Here is a 21,422-nt window from a genome sequence, read left to right as displayed (position 1 = left end):
CATCCATAACCGATCCACTAACTCAAGCCATGCCCCGCCTTTGAAGCCTCCCCTGTGCCCCCCATCAGAGTCAGTTTTCTTTCCTCTAATAGTAATAAATGACTCTTGGAGGTTAAGCATGAGCTGCCAGAGGAGACACTGGGACTTCAACAAATGTAACTCTGTGAAGGCCACTAGGGGGTCTTCTCTCTGTAGCCCACCAGCCCGGCATTCCTCCACTTACTCAGTGAACATGTATCAATACCTACTATGTTCCAGGCACTGTGTTTTGTACTAGAGAAACCAGCATCATTCCAGAGAAGAAAGATAATAAATGCATAAATAACATTGAAGAGTCTGGCTCCTGGTTTAAAAAGTATGTGTGATTTTTCAGGACCAGCCACAGGCAACTCCAAAGGCCCTACCTGGCAGGCCTCACGGCAGACAGCTGCCCTCCTCACACCTGCCTGGGGACAGCCAGTGCAGTGCAGCCTCTGAAGGAGATGTAGTCAAGGACTCTGGCCCCTCTGGTCACACTCCATGTATTTGCTTTCCTAGCCAAGCACTTTCATTCCTAGGTCTCTTTATCCAAGATCCTCAGGTACCTCTGCCAAACCAACCTCATGGGAAAGGAAAGGGAAAACCTTGAAGACAAGTTTTTTCACTCTGGGTACCCAGTAGTTTACCACTCCCTCCCCCCCCCCCCCTTTCCTCTCCCTGTCCCTACAGTCCCTCCTCCTCCCTCCACCAGCATCCATAAAATTGCAGGAACCTTTTGTTAAGGGCTCCTTTTAGGACCAGACAACCCCCATGCCAATGGTAACCCACATGACCTCCACCAGGATGCCATTCCATGGGGGTGGAAATGGGATATAGGGAGGCAGCATTTGCTCTGGCTTAGCCTCTTGTGGACCCCATCACCATCTCTAAGGCTTCCCTTTTGCTTAAACTTTGGTTCTTTATCCTTTAATTAGCTACTCCTATACCTGGTAGCTCAGCACTCTCTCCTTAGGCTGAGCTCCTGATAAAAATAAATAATTACATAAACGTAATAAAATATCAGGTGGAATTTGGGATGTTTTCTCAAAGCCTCAAACTGAGAATAAGTGATAAAGAAGACCCACTCAACTCCCCCAGAAAATTCTAATGAAGGTATAAAGGTATAGACTTATCATTCAGGATTGTCTAAGAGGCAGCTAAAACCAGTCTTTGGTCCTATGACCCATAGTCCACCTGTTTCTCCCAAATTACACAGATGAGGGAAACCTAGAGGTTAAGGAGTAAAGCTGCAGGTAGGTGGTAAGAAGGCTCTCCGGTCCCCAGTGCTGCCATGGCACGAGAGTAGAACATGATGACAGTAGGGGAGCTCTCATGAATCCTGGTGCACAAAGATCAGAGAAAAAGTGCAAAAGGAGAAGCCGGCTGCCTTGGGAGTGACCTGGCCCTCTGGAGTGTCACAGGACAAGGTGCCTAATGCTTCTGGTGGGCAAAGTGGGCTGAACAGTCTTAAAAGGACTTCCCAGTGGAGTGCCACCACCCTAGCAGATAGAGGCGGTGTGAGGTAAAGCTCTGAGAAGGAACGGAAGGAACAGTGATTCCCAGGAGGGGAGCCAGAGGGTACCCCCACCCTGGGGTGAGAATGACAGAAAGGAGACCACCAGTGGGGGCTTGTGTCAAGGAAGAAACAGCAATTGCTTATCTACATTGACAGTGGACACTTGACCATCAAAGAACTGCAAACCACACCAGCTACCTAAAAAGACTTTATTGTGCCTCTTATTCCACTCTCAGTCTGGCTGAAATGCCAGTGGAAGTCCAGCAGGCAGTAGATAGAAGAAGGTGGAAAATAGATCAGACCACAAACCTCTATTTCCTCTGGTCCCTGGGCAGTGGGATACTGGTCAACAGAACCTTATGTCAAGCTTGAACCTAAAAGCATGGAAAATACCTTAAACTGACGAGGAACTGAAGTTTTCACATTACATTGGACCGGACTAACTCATCTAAAAACAAGATGATCTTAATACTCAAATTTTACCACAAAAGCCACAGGATTTGCTTGTAATATCATCCTTGGCAAATCCTTCCCAAGCAGGTTTGAAGCTGTGGTAGGTGAAAAATAAAGTTATTTCCTCATCTTATCTTACCAAATATAGCTTGTTCCAATGCCAGTTAGAGAAGCAAAAAAAGAAGCTGAGAGAGAGAGATAAACAGGGATGAAATCTGCTTTAGAAATTGCCACCTGTGAAGGCTGAGAAGGCAACGGGTGGCAAGAGGAGACATCTCAGTGAAAATGGGGAGAGAGCATCCCAGGCCAAGGGAAGGTCAGGTGCAAAAGGGAGAAGAGAGGAAGCAGTGAAACAGAGCAGGAGCAGGGCAGAGCCTATAGCTGACGTTGGAGTCACACCATGCAAGGTGACATGGTCCACCATAGAGTTTGGTTCAACTTCCAAGGCATGGTCCAATGTACATGTTAAGACGACTTTTGCTGCTGTTTGAAGATCGAGAGAAGTGAAAGTGCAGGCCCATTAGAAAGACATAACACACTTCTTAGAAAAGGCCCAATAAATTCTTAGTGGTTGATTTTCTCAAGTTTACAGACTCTGGAAAATCAGAAAAGACTGGTGGCCACGGATACTTCATGTGTGACCAAAGCAATCCATTGGAATTTAACAACAAAAACAATAGAACAGAGAAAACAACATTCTCATGAAGAACTGGCCTGCGTGCTGAGGGCTATGTAACATGTTCCATCCACATATTTCCTCCCTTACTGACCAGGAAGCTCAGAGCTAAATTTCATGTTCCAGTAATAATAATTCTCTCACCTCTTCTCCCTTTCTATATATACAGTTTCTCATCTCTTCTTTGACATGATTTCAGCGTGAGAAGGCACCTTTTGGTTCTTCTTGAGCCACCTCAGATTCGACTTAAGGATTTTTTATACAACCTGTCACAAAGAAAAGAATGAGATTTTTTTCTTTTAACAGTTTAGAAAACAGGCCAAAAAAATATAACGTCAATTATTAAAAAGTGTTTTGATTCTTTTTCTCACCGACAGTTACACTGAGCAATCCACCTCTGGCCTGACCCTTTAGTACAGCCAACCCATACAGACCTACTGCCAGGCCATGAAGATAAGCAGCAACCAGCTCCCAGTGTTTGAGGCCATTTCTCTGGAAGCCCCATCTGCTCTCCCACATTCCCACCTAACTGAAATAGCGACTCTGCATCTAGTACTTATTCTGTGCCAGGCACCATGCTAAGCACTTTACATCTATCATAATAACCCATCATCCAGCAATCTCTTTAAGATAAGAATTATTATTATATATCCCTATTTTATAGCTGAAGAAACTGAAGCATGGAGATATTCAGTAACAAATCTAAGGTCAGATGTCAGTGGTGTCATCAATGTTTCCACTCTAAATCTATCTGCCTTTGTGCTAAACTTTTAGGTTTTAGACCTTCACCTTGACTCCCTCTACACCCCCACCCCCTGCCCACCAGATGGGATGTCTGCCTATGTCCTCTCTAGCCCATGGGCCTTGTCTGTCTGCCTCAAGCACTAGCTTGACCCTTTGCCTCATGACCCACCATTATCTCCCATGGGAGATCTCAGGCCTGGCTCAGGCCCTAAATGACCACTGTTTCCAAGTAGGAGTTAATGGGATCAAAACAGACAGCAATGTGCTTATAATAGTTTATGGGAACAGGTTGTGTGCAGTACCTCTCTATTATGCATTTAATGACATCACGTTGCTAGTTTGAAATAGCCATAATGGGAGTATTTACACCACAGAAATTGGCAAACACCACAAATCAGGGCTTTGCTGAAGGGAAAGCCACATTTACCAGTACACCACTTGGGACAGACAATAGGGATAATAACAAAACCATCTCTTAGTCTTTTTTTCATAGCTCTTGATATACAAATCATTCTTAATTCCAGGACCCCATCAAAAGAAGTTCAGCTGAAATTATACATGTAGGAGCCAGTTCTCCTTGCCCAGAATGCAAATATCCTTCCTCAACCTGTGCTGATTTCCTTGCTACATTAAGAGAAACAGACTAGGAAACCTTTTCATGCTTTTCTACATTCTGTTGAGCTTGCAGTCTTGCTTAAAAGAGGGAGCCAATCTCAGGTGCCGAACCTCAAATTGCTTATTGGAACAGCTGCTGCTTTCAGCTGAGTAAGCAGGACATTCAAGGGTGGTGTTTTCTGGCTATGATGCTTCAGCCAGTTAAAAATTAGTGTTAGAGATAGAAAATAAGAAACAAAAGAACCATCCAGTGGTTTGATAGGACTTAAAGCCAGAAGCCTCGTTCTACTTTTAAACACAGTGTAGGGTGAAGGAAAGGATGTGAACACTAACATAAGAAACACCTGCATCTGTGCCTTGGCTCCTCCACCTACTACATGTCCCGATGAGACAAATCAGTAGAAGAGAAAGAAAAGGTGTAATGACTATAAGGGAGCAATCTCAGGTCTGAAGAAGAAAAGACTCCACTAAGACAAGAAACTAAGTGATGATTTTAGTACAACACTCACTTGCATATTCAATATTCACTGGGCACCTACTATGTGCCCTGAGATATACTAGATATAGTTGTGACCAACAGAGACACAGCTCCTGCCCTCATGGAGCTTACAATCAAGTGGTGAATAGAAACACTGAACGTGTAGAACAAAATGGGGTGATGTGTCTTTGTTATGATAAAGAAAGTAAATGAGCCATGGGGACATAACAGGAAGGAATTGTGACTGACCTTGGCCAGGCACCAGAATATAAAGTCCTGCTTATAGGGTGAAAAAGCAAACTAGAGAGAACCCAGAACAGAGAGGTTGACAGCATGCCTAGAACTCATCACTCTTGCAAGGGTCTTGTGAGTGCATTGGAATGAGCTAGGTACTATAGGTTTGGAAGTCAGAGACCCAGGTTCAAATCTGATTCGATTACTGACAAGCAAGTTACTTAATGTCTGTGAGCTCAGTACCTTCATCATGTATAGGGACAGTAATGCTTACCTTCTAGGCTTACTATTTGAATTAAATTAGCGTGGGGAATAGAACTCAGCATGGTGCATGGCCTATGGCAGGTGCTCAAGAAATGATAGCTATATATAAAGATTAATCAATGAGAATTGTATTTTAAAAAATAAGGATCTCTTAAACTGCACACACAGGCCACTTGGTGAGTAAGTGCCAAAATATCTATCAGCAAAAGGATTTAATGAGGCTTAGCAGTCCTGTCCTGTGCAGTAACTTGAGAGTTTGCACAGCAAGAGGCTTCAAAAGTGCTTGCATTAAACACACCCAGAGTAGTCAGCATCTGTTTTCAGTAGCAGCAGGAACATGTACTATCCTTTGCAACCTACCTTGTCTTGTTTTACCCAAAATGTAGTTTCTACCTGCAGTGACTCTATTCCCAAATTTTCCCAGGTGAGTTTCCATTTCACTTTTTCCAATAAATAGCAATCAGACAAATGGGATTTCATTTGTGTACCTTTGCAAATCTTTCTCTTAAGCAAATTCATGAATCGGAAAAAAAATTCTTTGTCTAATAATATGTGCCAACTTGATATTAGGGGAAAATATGGTCATTATAGAGACTTTTATAAATCTGAAAATTTGAGTTGCAACAGATCAAATTGATTGCTACCAATTGCTTCCTTGACATACACTACCTTGTTTTTCATTTCTCTTGTGATGTATGTACATTTTTAAAGTCTGTAATACTTTTATTTGCTGTATATGTAGTGGGGATGACAGGCTGCAATGTGTTGTCTCCTTTGAACCTTTGCTCACCTTTAACATAAATTATCAAAGAAGGCAACAAAATGCAAGTTGACTGGTCTCCCCATTTTAATTTAGTAAGACAGGTCATAATGGCTTTGTTCTTTGGCCAGACATGCCAGGAGGCTGTTTTCACATATTAATGTGACATAACTTGGAGGGTCATAATAACTATGACAAGATAAAGGGAATTGGTTAAAACTTAATTAAAACCACATGGATAACAAGTAGAACACTGTATGTTTAGTGACATGAATTCTTTGTTCCTTGATTGGCAAAAAAAAAAAAAAAAAGAAGATGCTTTGCAGCAAACACAAGGGCTCCCAGTCAATAAAGAGCATTTCACTCTGGTCTGAAATGATCAGATCAAAATCAGAATCAAGAGGAAATGAAATTGGTGATTCTGATACCTGTCATCACCCTTCCAGCCACCCAGGACAGAGTAAGAGGACAGGAGTTGAGTTCCTATCAATTCGGAGATTGGAAGCACTAAGTCAGTGGTTATGACATTTAATCGTGCTTATTAAAAAGCTGATTCTTGGGATCTAATCCCAGGCATTCTGATTTGATGAGTGTGGCGTGGCAAGCCTGAAATGTTCATTTTTAGCTAGCACATTTTAATGTGCTAATAAAAACATATTTGGTTACAAAAGACAACGTGGGGAGATACTTAGAGAGTGTGTAAGTACATGACCTTCATTAAACTTTGACCCCGTGGTTTACCTCCATGTGGATGAGCCTTGCCTGAAATAGTGATCACTATCATGGTTGCAAAATGATGATTTTCTATTTTTTTATCGGTTGGCATATATTGCTTCTTTCTTCTATATCTATGAGTTGGGATATATTATTTCTTCCTTGTCCTTTCTACATTTATTTATTGGGATTTTACTGTAAGGAAGAATTTTCCCATTGATTATTGATACTGACTTTACTCAATAGGTAACCAATTCATTACAATCATTGGCTTTTAATATTTCATCCCATATTTGACTGGAGGTAGCCCTCCAAGCTGGCTCCTGAAACCTTTTAAGCATGTCCTTACTTTCTAGGCAACAATGTGTTTCAGGCTTGTCGGGATCTTCCCGGTCCAGCCCTAGAATCAGACACTTCTCTAAGGAGCCTTCATTCTTCTAGGTGAGGGACGGTAGCTGAAAATAAACTGCTGCATTAAGAGGGACACAGCATCATTGCTGTGGCATTCCTGCCAAAAATGCGTATCCTAAATCAAATCACAAGGAAGCATCAGACAAACTAAAATTGGTGTGAATTCCACCAAACAAGGCCACATGAAGAATTTTCAGTAGAACAGGTAAAATTAGAATTAAGACCTTAGATTTAATAACAAATAATATTGTACTAAGTTTCCTAATTTTGAGAGAGACAATGATAAAATAAATGTTGTAATGCTGTGTATGGTGAAGGATATATAGAAATTTCTGTACTATTCTGGCAACTTTTCTGTTTAATTTATTTCTAAATATAAGGTCTAAAAAAATGTCCATGTGGCATTAGGACAAGTTTCCTAAGGTGTGCTACTGTCCAGGTATATGAATGATGATTTACTCATGCAAACTAAGTCAACTATATACTTTTTTAAATATGTTTTTTAAATATATGTAATAAGCATATCCACAGATATTAGTACTTAGTTGAGGCTAAGCTTAAAGGAGTTGATTTAAAGAAAAATATTCAGTAAGTAACATACTGTGCAGCTATGGCAAAAATTGTGAATATTGAATACAAATGTTTGAAGTTAGTGAAACATGAGTCTATTGAAACAAGCACCTAAATCAGGATCCCAATGTTCATCTAGACATGGCTTCATATGTCTCAAGCAAATCTTGTCTTTGTCTACAAAATGGGGATAAGAGTATTTGTCCACACTGTTGCCTGTGATGGTTACAAAAGAACTAGCTAGCACAGGGGATTTACTCAAGGAAAATCACTGAATGCCCACAGAGCTAACCTGAGAATGCCCTTCCCTCCTCTATTAAAACACTCCCAGTACACTCACCAGCCAGCCAGCCAACAAGGGAATGTCCCTCTTCCTGGCCTCCTCCTTCTTCCCATATGGGCCTTTCCATCCTCCGTATCACTTCCCACAATTGCAGGGGCAGAACATAAATTCAAACCTCTAAGCATAGCTTGTTTTGACAATCACAGTCATAACTAGGTCTTGTCCACTTGACTGACATTCTTCATCTCCATTACTGGAATAATGGAAATCTCCATTTCTGGAATAATCCTGAGCCCTCTGGACCCTTCAGCACATGAGGTATGGTGTTTTGAGGCAATAATCATGATACAAGCGCTTACTTTTACTATTTGATTTTTTAATTTTTATAAGCTCTCTTTCATGTTTAGGTGTGTACAAAACATATAAAAAGGTAAAAATGGTATTTCATTTGCTGTTTATCGACATTTGAGAACACAGAAAAATCAGTGTAGAAAGGTATAACGTAGATCAGAAAAACCTAGAAAATGAATCCTGCCTCCTCTACTTTTCAACCTTGTATGTTAAACAAGTTGCTTAAGCTTTCCAAGCATCTGTTTCTTCACAGTCCAAAACTGGAGTAGCAAAACCTTCTTCATCAGTCAGCTGTTTAAATTAAACATGATATTGATGTAGGGTTGTGATTTTCAAACTTAAATGTGTATGCATATTACTTTGAGATTCTTGTTAAAATGCAGCTTCTGATTCTGTAGGTCCTGAGATGCAGCATTTCTAAAAAGCTCCCTAGTGATGGTGCTGCTGCTGGTCCATGGACCACACTCAAGAGTAACAAGGACTTAGGACACTGAAGAGAATGGCTAACTCAAAGCACATTCCATGCAAGTTTCTCTTTCTTATACCTTACCACTTACTCATTTTTTAAAGAAGTTGTTAAAAAAAGCCAATCAAAAGAGGACCAAAAAATAGTCTAAGAAATTCACAGCTCTCCACTAGAGGTTGATTAGGGTCACAAGAAGATATATTTAAACCTAATTAAGATAAAGGATTCCTCATTAGGCTGAGAGAAACTCTAAGAGTAAAAGCTCTGAGGACACATTGACTTCTGTCAGATTCCTGTCAGAAAATATTCCTTCAAGGAAGCACACTGACAGCCTTCAAGATTGATAGTCCTGACTATAAGTCTGAAGGCATTTTTTTAATATGATAAAACTCAGGAAATCATAATAATGCCTTTATACTGATCAATTGTTTTAAACTTCACAAACCCCTTTGGATGTATTAATGCATCCCAGTCATCACTTCTTAAAACTTTTACCAAATTTGAAGTTGTGCAGTTCTTCAGCATAGGAGCCATGCCTTCTTCATGTTTATATCCCCAATAATTGGCAAAGGTTTGGCATCTAGCAGGCATTTGACAAATATTTATTAGAAAAGAGCTTTTCCCTTGGTCCTCAAATACATAATATTGTGTTTCATAATATTGTGAATCTAAATGTCCATCAATTATGATAGACTACTATTTTATGTATCTCTAAGAAAAAAAATGCCACTGTTTAAAGCTTATGTGCTTTTAATTGGAAGATTCCTCGCAATTTCAGAGATGTTAAAATATGGGAGGAACAGCCACCTCAGAATCAAGAAACCGCAGTAGCTTTGCACTCCTATGGAGCCGCCCACACAGTGCAGACAGAAAATGGTTAATAGCAAAACATTAGGGCTGCTGAAGATAACCTGAGGGAAGAGGGGAGACAAATAGGGACAGTGAGATGTTTCTCTATAACAGAGAATGTATCACAGATTCTGTAACTTGGGGGCAGGCAGGAATCTTTTCAGAGAGTAATCAAGTTGGCACCATCTTTCCTCAAGAAAAGTGTTGGTGGACTTCTGGCTTTACCAGAAAAAGCATGGACCAAGTGAATGGTAGAACCCACAAGACAATGCTCAAAGGCTGCCATGTTGTGGTTTATAAGAAAAATATACATTGCCATTCAGATGGCCAAAATATATTTCTCATATATATTTAGCCTTTGTCCACAGTTCCACAGCTTCACAGCTCCCAAAGCCCTAGGAATTTCCTAAGGCTTCCTAAAAATGTCTCTTGTTGTATTAATAAGGTGACTTTTGGACCTCACCATGGTTTCCAGGGGAGCCAACCCTGTGATTAGAGGGTTGGAACTTCAGTGTTGCCCCCCACCACTCACCCCTGACCTCTACTGGAGATGGCCCAGAGGTTGAATCAATTGCCAATGGCCACTGATTTAATCATTGGTAAGTATGTAACAAAGCCACCAATAAAACCCCAAGAGGTCCATAGAGCTTCCATGTTGGGAAGACATGGAGATGTGAGGAGAATAGTATATTCAGAGAAGACATAGAAGCTTCACAGCCTTTCCCCATATCCTGCCTTATGCATCCCTTTCATCTATTTACTGCATTATATCATTCTATAATAAACCAGTGATTTATTTATTTTTAAGATTTTACTTTATTCATGAGAGACACAGAGAGAGAGGCAGAGACACAGGCAGAGGAAGAAGAAGGCTCCATGCAGGGAGCCTGATACGGGACTTGATCTCAGGACTCCAGGATCACACCTTGGTCTGAAGGCAGGCGTTAAACTGCTGAGCCACACAGGAATCCCCTAAACCAGTGATTTAGTAAGTAAAATGTTTCAGTGAGTCCTGTGAGCTTCTCTAGCAAATTAATTGAACCTGAGTAATGGGTCATAGGAACTTCTGATTTATAGACAGTCAACAGAAGGAGAGTTAACAACCTGGGCTTGCAACAAGTGTTTGAATCCAAAAAGGAAGTCACGGGAAGCTCTAATCTGTAGCACGTTGGTCAGAAGCAGAAGTAAGAACCTGGACTTACAATTGGCATCTGAAATTGGTAAAGGGCTGGAGGCAGTCTTAGAGGACTGAACCCTTAACATGTGGAATCTGATGCTATCTCTGGGTGGATAATATCAGAATTGAGTTGAGTTGTAGGACACTCTGCCAGTGTTGAAGAAGTGCTTGATATTGTGTGGGAAGGCCCCCTATGCACATTCACATGTGGAAATTGGGTCCAGGAACCTAATTCCGAGGTGATTGGCCCTTTAACAGAAAGTATCCTGAAAAACAAGAAGAAAGAAGAGGAAGAGGCCAAGGAGGAGAAGGAGAGGGGGAAAGGGGAAGGGAAGGGATGTCATTATTGTCTCATCACAAAAATCTGTAGAGTAACTATCAGAGGAACCCAGAACTATAGAATCCCAGTGAGTGAGGATGTTTGGAGCCACTGCAGAGAAAGAGATGAAGACTTCTCAACCACTGGTATCAAAACTTTGATTCAGAGTAGACTCCTTTCTGCTATTGATCAAAGGAACCATTTCTTGTGTGGTCAAAAGAGACTCTCTCAACAGGTGAGCATGTTGAATGCCAGGCTCTAGGGTCCAGGAGAATAAGTGAAGCAATCCAAATGACCCCTGAATGAGGTTATCCCTACCTGGGTGAGTGCCATGTTGCCATAACTCGGAGTAATGACAACACCCCGTGCCATTCTGCAGATATGTTTATTGAAGTTGAAAGGACATTTGTTGAGGTTCCCTCTCAAGTAATGACCTTGGGCAAGTTATTCTATGCTTCAGTTTCCTCATTTATACTTTACCATGAGGATGAAATAAGTTAATTCATGAGAAGCTTTGGAACAGTGTCTGGCATAAGTCAATCACTCAATGAATGTCAGTTTTTTTTTTACTATTATTATCTGACATATAATTGCTCATAGACTGACACATGACATGACTTAATGTTGGATTAGTGACCATGCAACAGGTTTCACGGGCCTCCAGGGTTCCCAAAAACAACAAAAATGTTAGACTTGCCCAAGTGACAGAAGAATGAAAAAAGCCATAACTGTTAGAAAGAGTCCAACTGCAGAAAATAAGGAGCATGGCCTTCCAAGAATCATGACCATGCCACTTCTCATGAAGGAATCTTGCAGCTACAATAGCTCAGAGACCAAGCTGATGGTGGCCCAACCTACCCCTCCGTAGCTCCATGTCTCCTTTTGGGATGCAGATGATGTGCTGTGTAATCTGTCTTGTGCACAAAAACATTAACCTCTGGAATCAAATGTGTCTGTTAATAAACCAACATGCCGCTCACACCCATCAGCCCCCTTGCAGCGTGCCCCCTCTGGAGCCACACTGTAGGCACATCTCATTTGTCAGCTGGTTCAACTGCTTAGGCATGACATAATTTGGAAATGTGAAAGATCCCAAATTATCTTATCCTGAGGTGACAAATCAAGTACAATGCCCACAAGCCCAGACAGTTTACATGCCAAATAAACAAAACGCCACAGAAGTGAGAGTATCAATCTCCTAACAGTTTAGGAAAAACAAGTTTATTTCTTATCTGAAAGATTAATGAACCAGACTGGAACCTCACCTCTAATTGTGGCTGAACAGAAATTAGGTGCTGTTTTTAATCTATTTTGCAATAACATAACAATGTCATGTCACAAAAGTTCATAAAGAAAGCGTCTACACTTATCTTTGGAATTAAAGTATCCAGTGACTAGCCATTAATGTAAAATTTTTACATTTCATCAGATACACTGCTGGGTTTTTTTTTTAATTCAGTGTAGACAAACTAATAAAATATCTTCTTACTAAATAAGAATTTGTTTTCCTGCTACAGACACAATTGTAAAGAATATATATTTATATAGCATATTACTGGTATATTTTAAAAAGCTATTGATACTGTATCTCTTTCTGACACTTTGATGAACATATTTGTCTCTACATTTATTTCTTCTACTTGATCAAACCCTGCTTCTGGGTCTGAGCTGGGACACAAATGCTTGAAAAGCTGGACAAGGGAGAGCAGGTGATGGCAGAAGGGGAAAGAGGACAGAGGACTGGCTACCTTTAGGACAGATAACTACCAGAGCAGACAGTGTGCTTTTGGAGACTCAATCACAAAGTGCAGCACCTTTTCTATCTTAAAATTTGATTAAAAAAATAGTTGTATACTTAATGAAACTCCACATGGTTAAAAATAATCATACTCAGTGCACTTTTTTCCACATGGAATGTATAGTGTTTTTCCTTATAACTCCATGTTTCATCAACAAGATTCTGCGTAACTACAAGGAAGAGATTCATCCTGAGGAAAAATCAATTTTATTAGAGAAGCAAGGGACTGTAATGTATATAGGAGAGGCAAAGGCAACATTTCCCACTAAATCTCCGACTGGGGAGTTCGGCTAGAACATTGAGCCACAACTACACTACAGATTTGGGCAATGGAATTTGGATAAAAGTTCAAATTGGATTGTTCATATTATATTCATGTGTAAACTGATTTGAAAGGAAAATTATAATGAAACAATGCTGAAGTTCAGCCAACAGTCTAGGTGATGAATTGTTCTCACTTAACAGCCCAAGAAATTCTAAACTAGGCACATCCAGATGAAATAACCTTTTAGCCTGTGTGTGTTTGCATGTGTGTGTGTGTGTTTGTGTGTGTTTTTCAACTGAGATACTGTCTAATGTCTAAATTATCCAAGCCATGCATAGTCAATGCTCGGCAAATATTGAGATACGTTATATGTAAAATGGGCTTTTTACTAAGAATTATATGATCAAATAACTACAGGAAATCCTCATTTAAGAGAGAAGTAAAAAACTAGGGAGGCAGGAAGAGCCCAAACACATTATTTCCTCTTTGTGACCATCTTACTTCTTATACCAAAGAAAGTTACAAGTGCATGGAAACCGCACACAAAGATTTCTGATTGCTGCCTGAAACCCCTGTCATGTTAGGGGGTGTAGCTAGCTGGACCACTCCAGTCAAGCCTTTCTTAAGTCTTACGCTTGTTGAGGGGGGGACACAAGTCTGATTCTGCATCTGAGAGCAAAGGAGAGACCTGAAATATGCCCAGTGACTAAAAAGACCTAGGGAAATCCACAGAGTGAGCATCTTTCTTTCTTCTCACCAATAAGATCAAACCAAGAGTGTCTTAATCCCTCACCAATAAGGAATTGTATTTAAGATCTACATAAAGGCACTGGGATAAGTGCTTTCCTAAAAGAATAAGAAGACATCATGCAGCTTAATGGGGAAGGAAGATCTGGAAACAAGTAATTAAGTATACTGAGTGCTATAATCAGATAAATGGAAAGTGCTATGTGACATGAAAAAGGGATCCAAACCCCGATACAGAAGTCATGGAAGGCTCCATGAAAAGGTATCATTAGACTTGGGTTATGAATGACTAGAAGGAAGTGGAGAGGCAGGGCAAGGGCTTTCTGGCATAAAGAAACAACATCATGAAGCATTGAGACATTGCAGTGCAGAATGGGCATTCCATGTCTCTGAACAGCTGTATGTGAGTGCAAATAAATGATGAAACCAGAAAAGTAGAAGAGGACAGGCTCCTGAGGTCTTATTTACCATGCTAAGAAGTATAGAGTTATTGTGGGATGAAGTGGAAAGCCTATGGAAATTTTACATAAGGGGAACAATAAAATGAGACTGGATTGCTGAGGACCTAGGCAGAGGATGAGAGAAAGGGAAAAACATTTACTGAAACTTTTGTAATTTTCCAAGTAGGGGATGATGCTGGCCTGATTTGAAATATTAACAGCATGAAGAAACAGGAATAAATCAGAAGTGTCTTTCTGATTTTGTGGGACATATTGCCCAATTAAATAGGAAAAATAAAGAAGAAGAGAAGAAAGGGATGATGTCAAGATTTTGATCTTGAACAGTTAGGTGGAAATTGACATCATTAATCAAGAAGAATCAGATTTGGACAGATTGAGTTTGAGATGCCAAAGGGAAGTCAAATACTGACACCCAGTAGAGAGTGGGAAATATCAATCTGTTAGAAAATTTTATTTGCAGCCTTTATAACTTAATTCCTGAAATGTTTAGAAAGCTTGACAAGTATTCAGAGAGTGAAAAACATAATCTATGTCCTCTTGGAGCTTCTAGTTCTAGAACAAATGCAGCAAAAAGAAAATAGTGTCAAACATGGTAGATATCAATCCACCTATATCAATATTCACTTTAAACATGAATGGTCTAAATATATCAATTAAAAGGCAGGGATTATAAGATTGGTTTAAAAAACCCAACTTTATGTTGTCTACAAGAAATCCATTTTAAATATAAAGACACAGGTTAAAAGTAAAAGGGCGCAGAAAGACATATCATGCTAACATTAATTAAAAGAAAATTATCACAGTTAATTTCACACAAAAATGTCCCCATACACTGCAAAATGTATCCTAAGGGGTAAAATCACCTTTGGCTTAAACCACCATCATCTCCTGCCAAACCAACTTCAATAACTCTTTAATGGGTTCCATTATATTTACTCTTGGCCTCTAAGAGTCCATTCTACACTGCAACCAGAATGATCTTTTCAGATCCAAGTCTCATGTCACCCTGCTGCTTAAAATGTTCAAGGACTTCCCCTTATTTTTAGGGCAAAATTCCAAAGTCCAAATTTGCCTTAAACTACCAATACAAATATCAAATCATTATGTTGTATGCCTAAAACGAATATAATGTTGAATGGCAATTATACTTCAATAAAAATAAATACATTTTTTAAAGTTTGGGGTACACTGAAATTCTAGGAAGTATATATGGCAACAAGTCCCCAAAACTTCAAAGAAAGGAAATTAACTGCTCTTATGAAACAGGGAAATGAATTTTGTCATTGCTCTAGAGAGAACAATGTGAGTGAATGGAGGAGCAATGATTTAATGGTAAGCACTGACCAGGGACAGACCATGAGAGAGACCCTGATCACAGGTGTCCAAACAAACCCTAGAGAACAGAACATAGTTTGCAGTCTACCTGTCCCCAGGAATCTTGGCTTTTAGATAATGTATTTTTGAGAACTTTCCCCCAGAACTAACAAGACTTGGATTTCATGTCTGGATTGACATGTAATAAAAGAAGTTATGTGAAAAGAAGCAGGAAGGAGGCGGCAGACAGTCAGAATATCTCCCATTTAACCCTGGTTTCCAAGGGACAAGGTCAAAGAAAAGCCTGTTCACATCTGGGTTGAAAAACAAAACAAAACAAAACAAAACAAAACAAAAATGCCTGAAAACAAACCTTTAGCTTTCTCTCTCTGTCTCTCTCTCTCTCTGTCTCTCTCTCTCTCTACACACACACACACACACACACACGATTGTCTCTTTTAGAATAAATTTCCAAAACTGAAATTACTGGATAAAAGGTTAAACACATATTTAAGGTGAAATTATTTCTAGCAATCTATACTCCCACTTTTTCAATAGAAAATTCTAAAGAATAAAGCAGCAACATCCTTAGAAATGACTGTCTTGGCTTACAGATTCCAGTTCCTTCCAATTAAAAATCATCTCTCTTATATTCTTTGAAACTACATACACCATGGGTCCTTAATAAATGACTGTGGAATTAAATTCCTAGCACTCTAGTGCTTAAAACTAGCTATTTTTATATGGACTTCCCCCTCTGTATTTCTAAGAAGGCTGCAATATGTCTTGATTTTTTAGATCATAAGTCCCCATCCCCTGACTTATAAATATCTCAAGCCTTCAAAATCATGTGTGTATTTTACAAGAATCTTGATTGTGTGAAATTTCCAATTCTGTTAAAATCTTGTTTTTTAAAGGATCTTAATATACCTACTCCTAACTAGCATAATAAATTCACTAATGATTAACTAAATTCTTTCAAAACTAAACTTTCTAAAATTCAAGTAAGATTTTGCTTATGTTTAGTTTTTTAAATGCATAATTGTTTTAAGCCTATATTTCTTTTTTTAACCTACTTTGATCTCCCTTTTTACTATATGTTATTAAAAATCTAGCCAATATCAAAATTAACCATATGGTTAACAAAAGCAAAAAAAAAAAAAAAAAGGCAAAAAAGAAAGAAGAGAAAAAAAGATTAGAACAATAATTTCAGAATTTGTCAAGGACCCATTTTTTTTTACTCTGTTGACCCAAGTTAGAAAAAGAAATCGGCAACTCTAAAACAAACAAACAAAAAAGTAACCTGAAATAGCTCACTAAATAGCCTTCTAGTTATACTTTATTAATACTAGAATGTTTTTTTAACCAAAATTATTCTTTTATTGTAATTGATCACTTGGCCTAATACATTTGTGGTTGGGTTAGAGTCTGACCATATAATATTTTCAAGGGCATAACAATGCCATCTTTATAATATCCTACAGTTATGTCCTCACAAAGATTTTGTGTATAAGAAGGTTTATTGTGGTATTGTTTATAACACCAAAAGACAGGAAGCCACATAAATCTTCAATGTTAGGGGGGTAGTTAAATAAATTGCAGCCAATAAAAAAAAGAATGAGATATAACTATATGTGCCAATACACAATTAATTCTAAGATATATTTTAAGTGAATAAGGCAAACTGCAGAACATTATATATACTATGTGTTTTGTATGTTTAGAATATTTCTATTGGATTATTCATAATAATAAGGAACTCATAATAATTGCTGCTTCTGGGGAAGGCAGGTGGGATGTGGTTTTGAGATGGAAAAAACTTTTTCACTGAAATGTTTTCATTTTTTACCATGAACATATATTAGTTTTTAGTGAAATGTAGACAATAAAATGGAGGGGAGGAGGAACTTCGGGGCTATATTTCATGAAAACAATCAAAATCCTATGAATTTTGACTAATGGTAATCAATTCAAATTGCCAATTAGCTGCTAATTTATCTCTAACTCTCTCAGCAGGATTTCGACCTCTCACCAGAGATTACTAAGAGTTTCAATCACATGCCAAGCAATCATTTACTCAGTCATTCACTCACTGAATCATTCCATCCTTCTAACTAGGCCTGTGCCCTGCCAGGCCATCCCAGGGTATTGGTAGGAAACCAGCAGTAAGCAAGGGCAAAGACAGATCCTGACCTCGCTGAATTCATGGTCTAGCAGAAAAGACCAATGTTTAATCAAAATAACTGGAGAAATGTGGATGAGCTCTGGGGGAACACTTAGAGGGGCTTATACCAATCTAAGGATCAGGGAAGACCCCTAAGGAAGGCACATTTAAGCTGATACCTTTAAAATATGCAGAAGTTAAACAGGTGACCAGGGAGAGAAAGGCTGTTCTAAGAAGAGATAGGCAGATGGTCGTTAGGAAGACACAGCTTGGGGATGAGCGAAAGCTCTGCTTGGAGAGATTGAAAGACGTCTAGAGCAGATGAAATGTCAAAGGAAAGGGCCAGGAGGGGTGCACCTGCAGAGACCATCGGGGAGCAGGTCTTGGGGACTTAAGCCTTACTCTGATGACAAGGAAAAGCACAGCAAGATTTTAAGTGACTGCATTAGTTTCCCAGGACCGCCCTAACCAATTACCACAAATTGAGTGGCTTAAGAAAACAGAAATGTATTCTCTCGTAGTTCTGGAGACCAGAAGTCTGAAATCCAGGCGTCCACAGGGCCATGCTCCCTCTGAATGCTCCAGGGGAGGTTCCATCTGGGCCTCTTCCTAACTTCCAGTGGTTGCCAGCAACCTTTGGTGTTTCTTGGCTGGTAGACAGGTCACTCCAATCTCTGCTTCTATTATCACATGGCATTCTCCTCTTTGTGTCTCTTTGTGTCTGCATCCCTGTGTTCAAATGCCCACGTCCCTCTTATTATAAGGACATTGGTCATGTTGGATTTAGAGTCCATCCTGATTCAGAATGACTTTATCTTAACTTGATCACATCTGCAAAGACTCTATTTCCAAATAAGGTCACATTCACAGATTCCATATGGACATGAATTTGGGGAGGATCCTATTCAACCCAGAGCAGCAAGAAAATGATAAAATTCGGATTTACATTTTAGAACTATCCTGAAGGTGTTTGGGGAAAGAATAGGGAGTGAGCAAGACTGGGAAGACAGAGATTAATGTCATATACATCTTTATTATTTTTGAAACATGAGGTTTATTTGGGGGTCCTACTGCATGTCAGACATTGAGCTAAGAGCTGTTTCCATATCTCATTCAGTCTTCACAGAGCCCTGTGAAGGAAGTCAGAGAGGGGACTTTACCTGTCCATGGTCACACAGCAGAGCTTCAGATCCAGATTCTGCAGACTCTGGAAGCCATAAGCTTTTCATCACCCCAGGCTCAAACCTGAAGACAAAATGAAGGCAATGAGAATCCTTTGACATGGATTTCTAGGAGGAAGAAACTGTTGGCCCACCAACACGGTTCTGTTTGCAAGCACACTTCATATTCCTTATGCAAAGGCAGGGCAAAAGGTGAACAGCTAACATGTCCTGAAGAGCACTCATGTTGTAACGCAAAGGAATCTGACGGTTCCAATCACGCAGCGCCGTGTCCAGTGATTCAGCACTAGGTCAGAAATGTTCTTTTAGGAAAAGACCTAAGTAAAATTCGTGCTTCACAAACACGAGACCATATTAAAATAAGCCTGCTTTTTATAAGATGAAGAAACTTGAAGCCATTATCTGAAAACTCAGAGGACAGAAATGAATTCAGAGGAAAAAGAGGTTAATTGGTGGGAATTGTTCAGACTGATAGCTGATATTGATCAGAAATACTGACGGCTGGATCCTCTCCCTCTTCCTGGCTTTGCTGCCATAGCCCACAATTTTAAAGGTGGATTGAAATTTTAAGAGACAATGAAGACCAAGGTTATTCTGGCTTGAGCTCAGTATTCTTCCGATGGGCAGGTGGGCATTGGGGGCGCAGGGGGGAGCGGTGATGAGTATTCTGGGTGTAGGTTACAGCTTTCATCACCTGTCACAATTTTGTAATCTCAAAATCTGACCAGAGCACCTAACTTTCAATTTTCTCATTTTGTTCCATGTCTTTTCCCTGCAATATTAAAAGGGAAAAGGAGGGAGGGCCGTGGGGAGGGGGGAAAGAAAGGAAAAAAACAGAAAGAAGAAAGTAAATACGAATTCCAAAAAGGAGAGGAAAACAATGGTCCAATGGACTATTCTGAGATTTATTATTGGTTAAAAAAATAATAAAAACAAAAACTTTAAATCAAGCTTATTTTTTAAAAATTGGTTCCTAAAAATAAAGAATAAATGTGTTCACAAGCAATTAATAAGCAATTTTTATCTAGGAAGTGAGCGATTTCTGTGCAGAGGGGGAAAAAAGGCTCCAGGCTTTGCCTCATCTCCTAGAAGCATCCCATATTCTTAGATGTGACGTTGCCTTGGTAACCACAACTTGGTGACCTCGTTATTTCAACCTAATCCTGCTTTGAAATTATAGTTGCTCCACCCTTTTGCCTGGCTAGCCTGATAACATAATCATTGTAAATGAGGATGGGAAAAAAACAGCAGGATACAGTCCCTCCGGTGACACAGGACCAGTCTCACCTTATCATGGAAATAGACGAACAATTAAACGGCATGAATCTAAAACCCTAAAAGTGGATTTTCTTATTTTTTATATGGTCTGTTATGCTTATTTTCAAAACCTACTGGTTGATTCAATGGAGCAGGGTATCTTGATATTACTATATGAAAATGGAAATTTCCTACTTGTGTTAAAAGAAAAAAATTAAGGACAGCTAAACTGTCAAAGGTGAAGTTCTTAATTATGCATTTGTTTTGCCCAACAGCCAAGTAGAAACAGGAATCAGAATGTAATTCTGTAACAAATAGAATGGCAGCACCCAGGTTTGTTCACCCAGCCTAACTTCCAATGGTTAAAGCCCCACAATCAGTTGTCCTCTTGAATTCAGATTCCCTTTAAAACAAAGGGGTCTTAGGAGGCTACATTGCTTAAATTCTGCATGCAGCAAGTGTAAATATAGTTTAAAGGAAATGTAATTAACTCATTTGTTTCAGTTTGGCGCTTTGAGATCTCTGTTCTGCTGGAAAGGAGCTGCAAATTCCATTCTCTTTCTCATTCATTAACTCCCTGTTTTATTCTTTGCATTCCAAAATGGCTAGAGTACAGAAGCACTGGGTTCAGATCTCAATAAAGGATTCATGCTGCATGCAGTTCATATATTGAGGGGAGCTGTGTGACCTTATGTCTTAGGCTCCTAAGTCTCCCTAAACTTCCCTCCAGGAGAATCTCCCTGAGTGCCCCCAGCTTGACTGCTGTCTTTCCAAAGAGATCCTCATTATGGTACTTGGGGGAGTGAGGAGAGTTGTGTGACTTGGATATTGCATTCCCCCACAATTCTCTTGGTGGCAATGATCCCACTTTCTCTGTCTCTCCACTTTGTGTTTCCCAAAGAAGAACACTTTAATACCAGTGGATGTGCTGTCGGTCTCACTGCTGGGTGTCAGTGGCTCACAGGTGAAGGGCACATTGCCGGTCAGGGCCATTATCCAGAAGCCTGGGCTACATCTGGGTATGCCCAGGGCATAACGCTTTCCACGTTGGTGTCCCCCCTTTCTGCAAAAAGATAGCCACTACCACCACTTATTTCTTACAACTATCACCATTATTGTGATATTTTAACAGCATAAGGAAAGTTGTAGTTTCTTAAAGAAACTATGCCATATAAATTAAAGTTTTACTGTCAGAATGATATTATCAAATTTCTTTAGAGAAGTAAGTTGGAAGAGTCTGCATATGACTTAAAACTATCTTTTCTTTTTCTGAGACATGAATCGGAAGTGGCATTTTTATAAAGTGTGAGTTCAAACTATACTTTGTTGGGGCCACT

The 21,422-nt window shown here is 39.6% G+C and overlaps 1 long non-coding RNA gene across 1 annotated transcript; it reads left to right on the top strand.

Moving 5' to 3' along the window:
• The first annotated feature begins 7,866 nt into the window (after window positions 1–7,866).
• LOC111095259 lies at window positions 7,867–20,162 on the top strand. The gene is made up of 3 exons (XR_005357182.1): window positions 7,867–8,054; window positions 9,848–10,001; window positions 18,765–20,162. It is a non-coding gene; the product is annotated as an uncharacterized LOC111095259 (long non-coding RNA).
• The last annotated feature ends 1,260 nt before the right edge of the window (window positions 20,163–21,422 follow it).

Source organism: Canis lupus, chromosome 3, assembly GCF_011100685.1.
Source record: "Canis lupus familiaris isolate Mischka breed German Shepherd chromosome 3, alternate assembly UU_Cfam_GSD_1.0, whole genome shotgun sequence".
NCBI lineage: Eukaryota > Metazoa > Chordata > Mammalia > Carnivora > Canidae > Canis > Canis lupus.
This window is presented reverse-complemented; position numbering and strand designations above follow the sequence as displayed.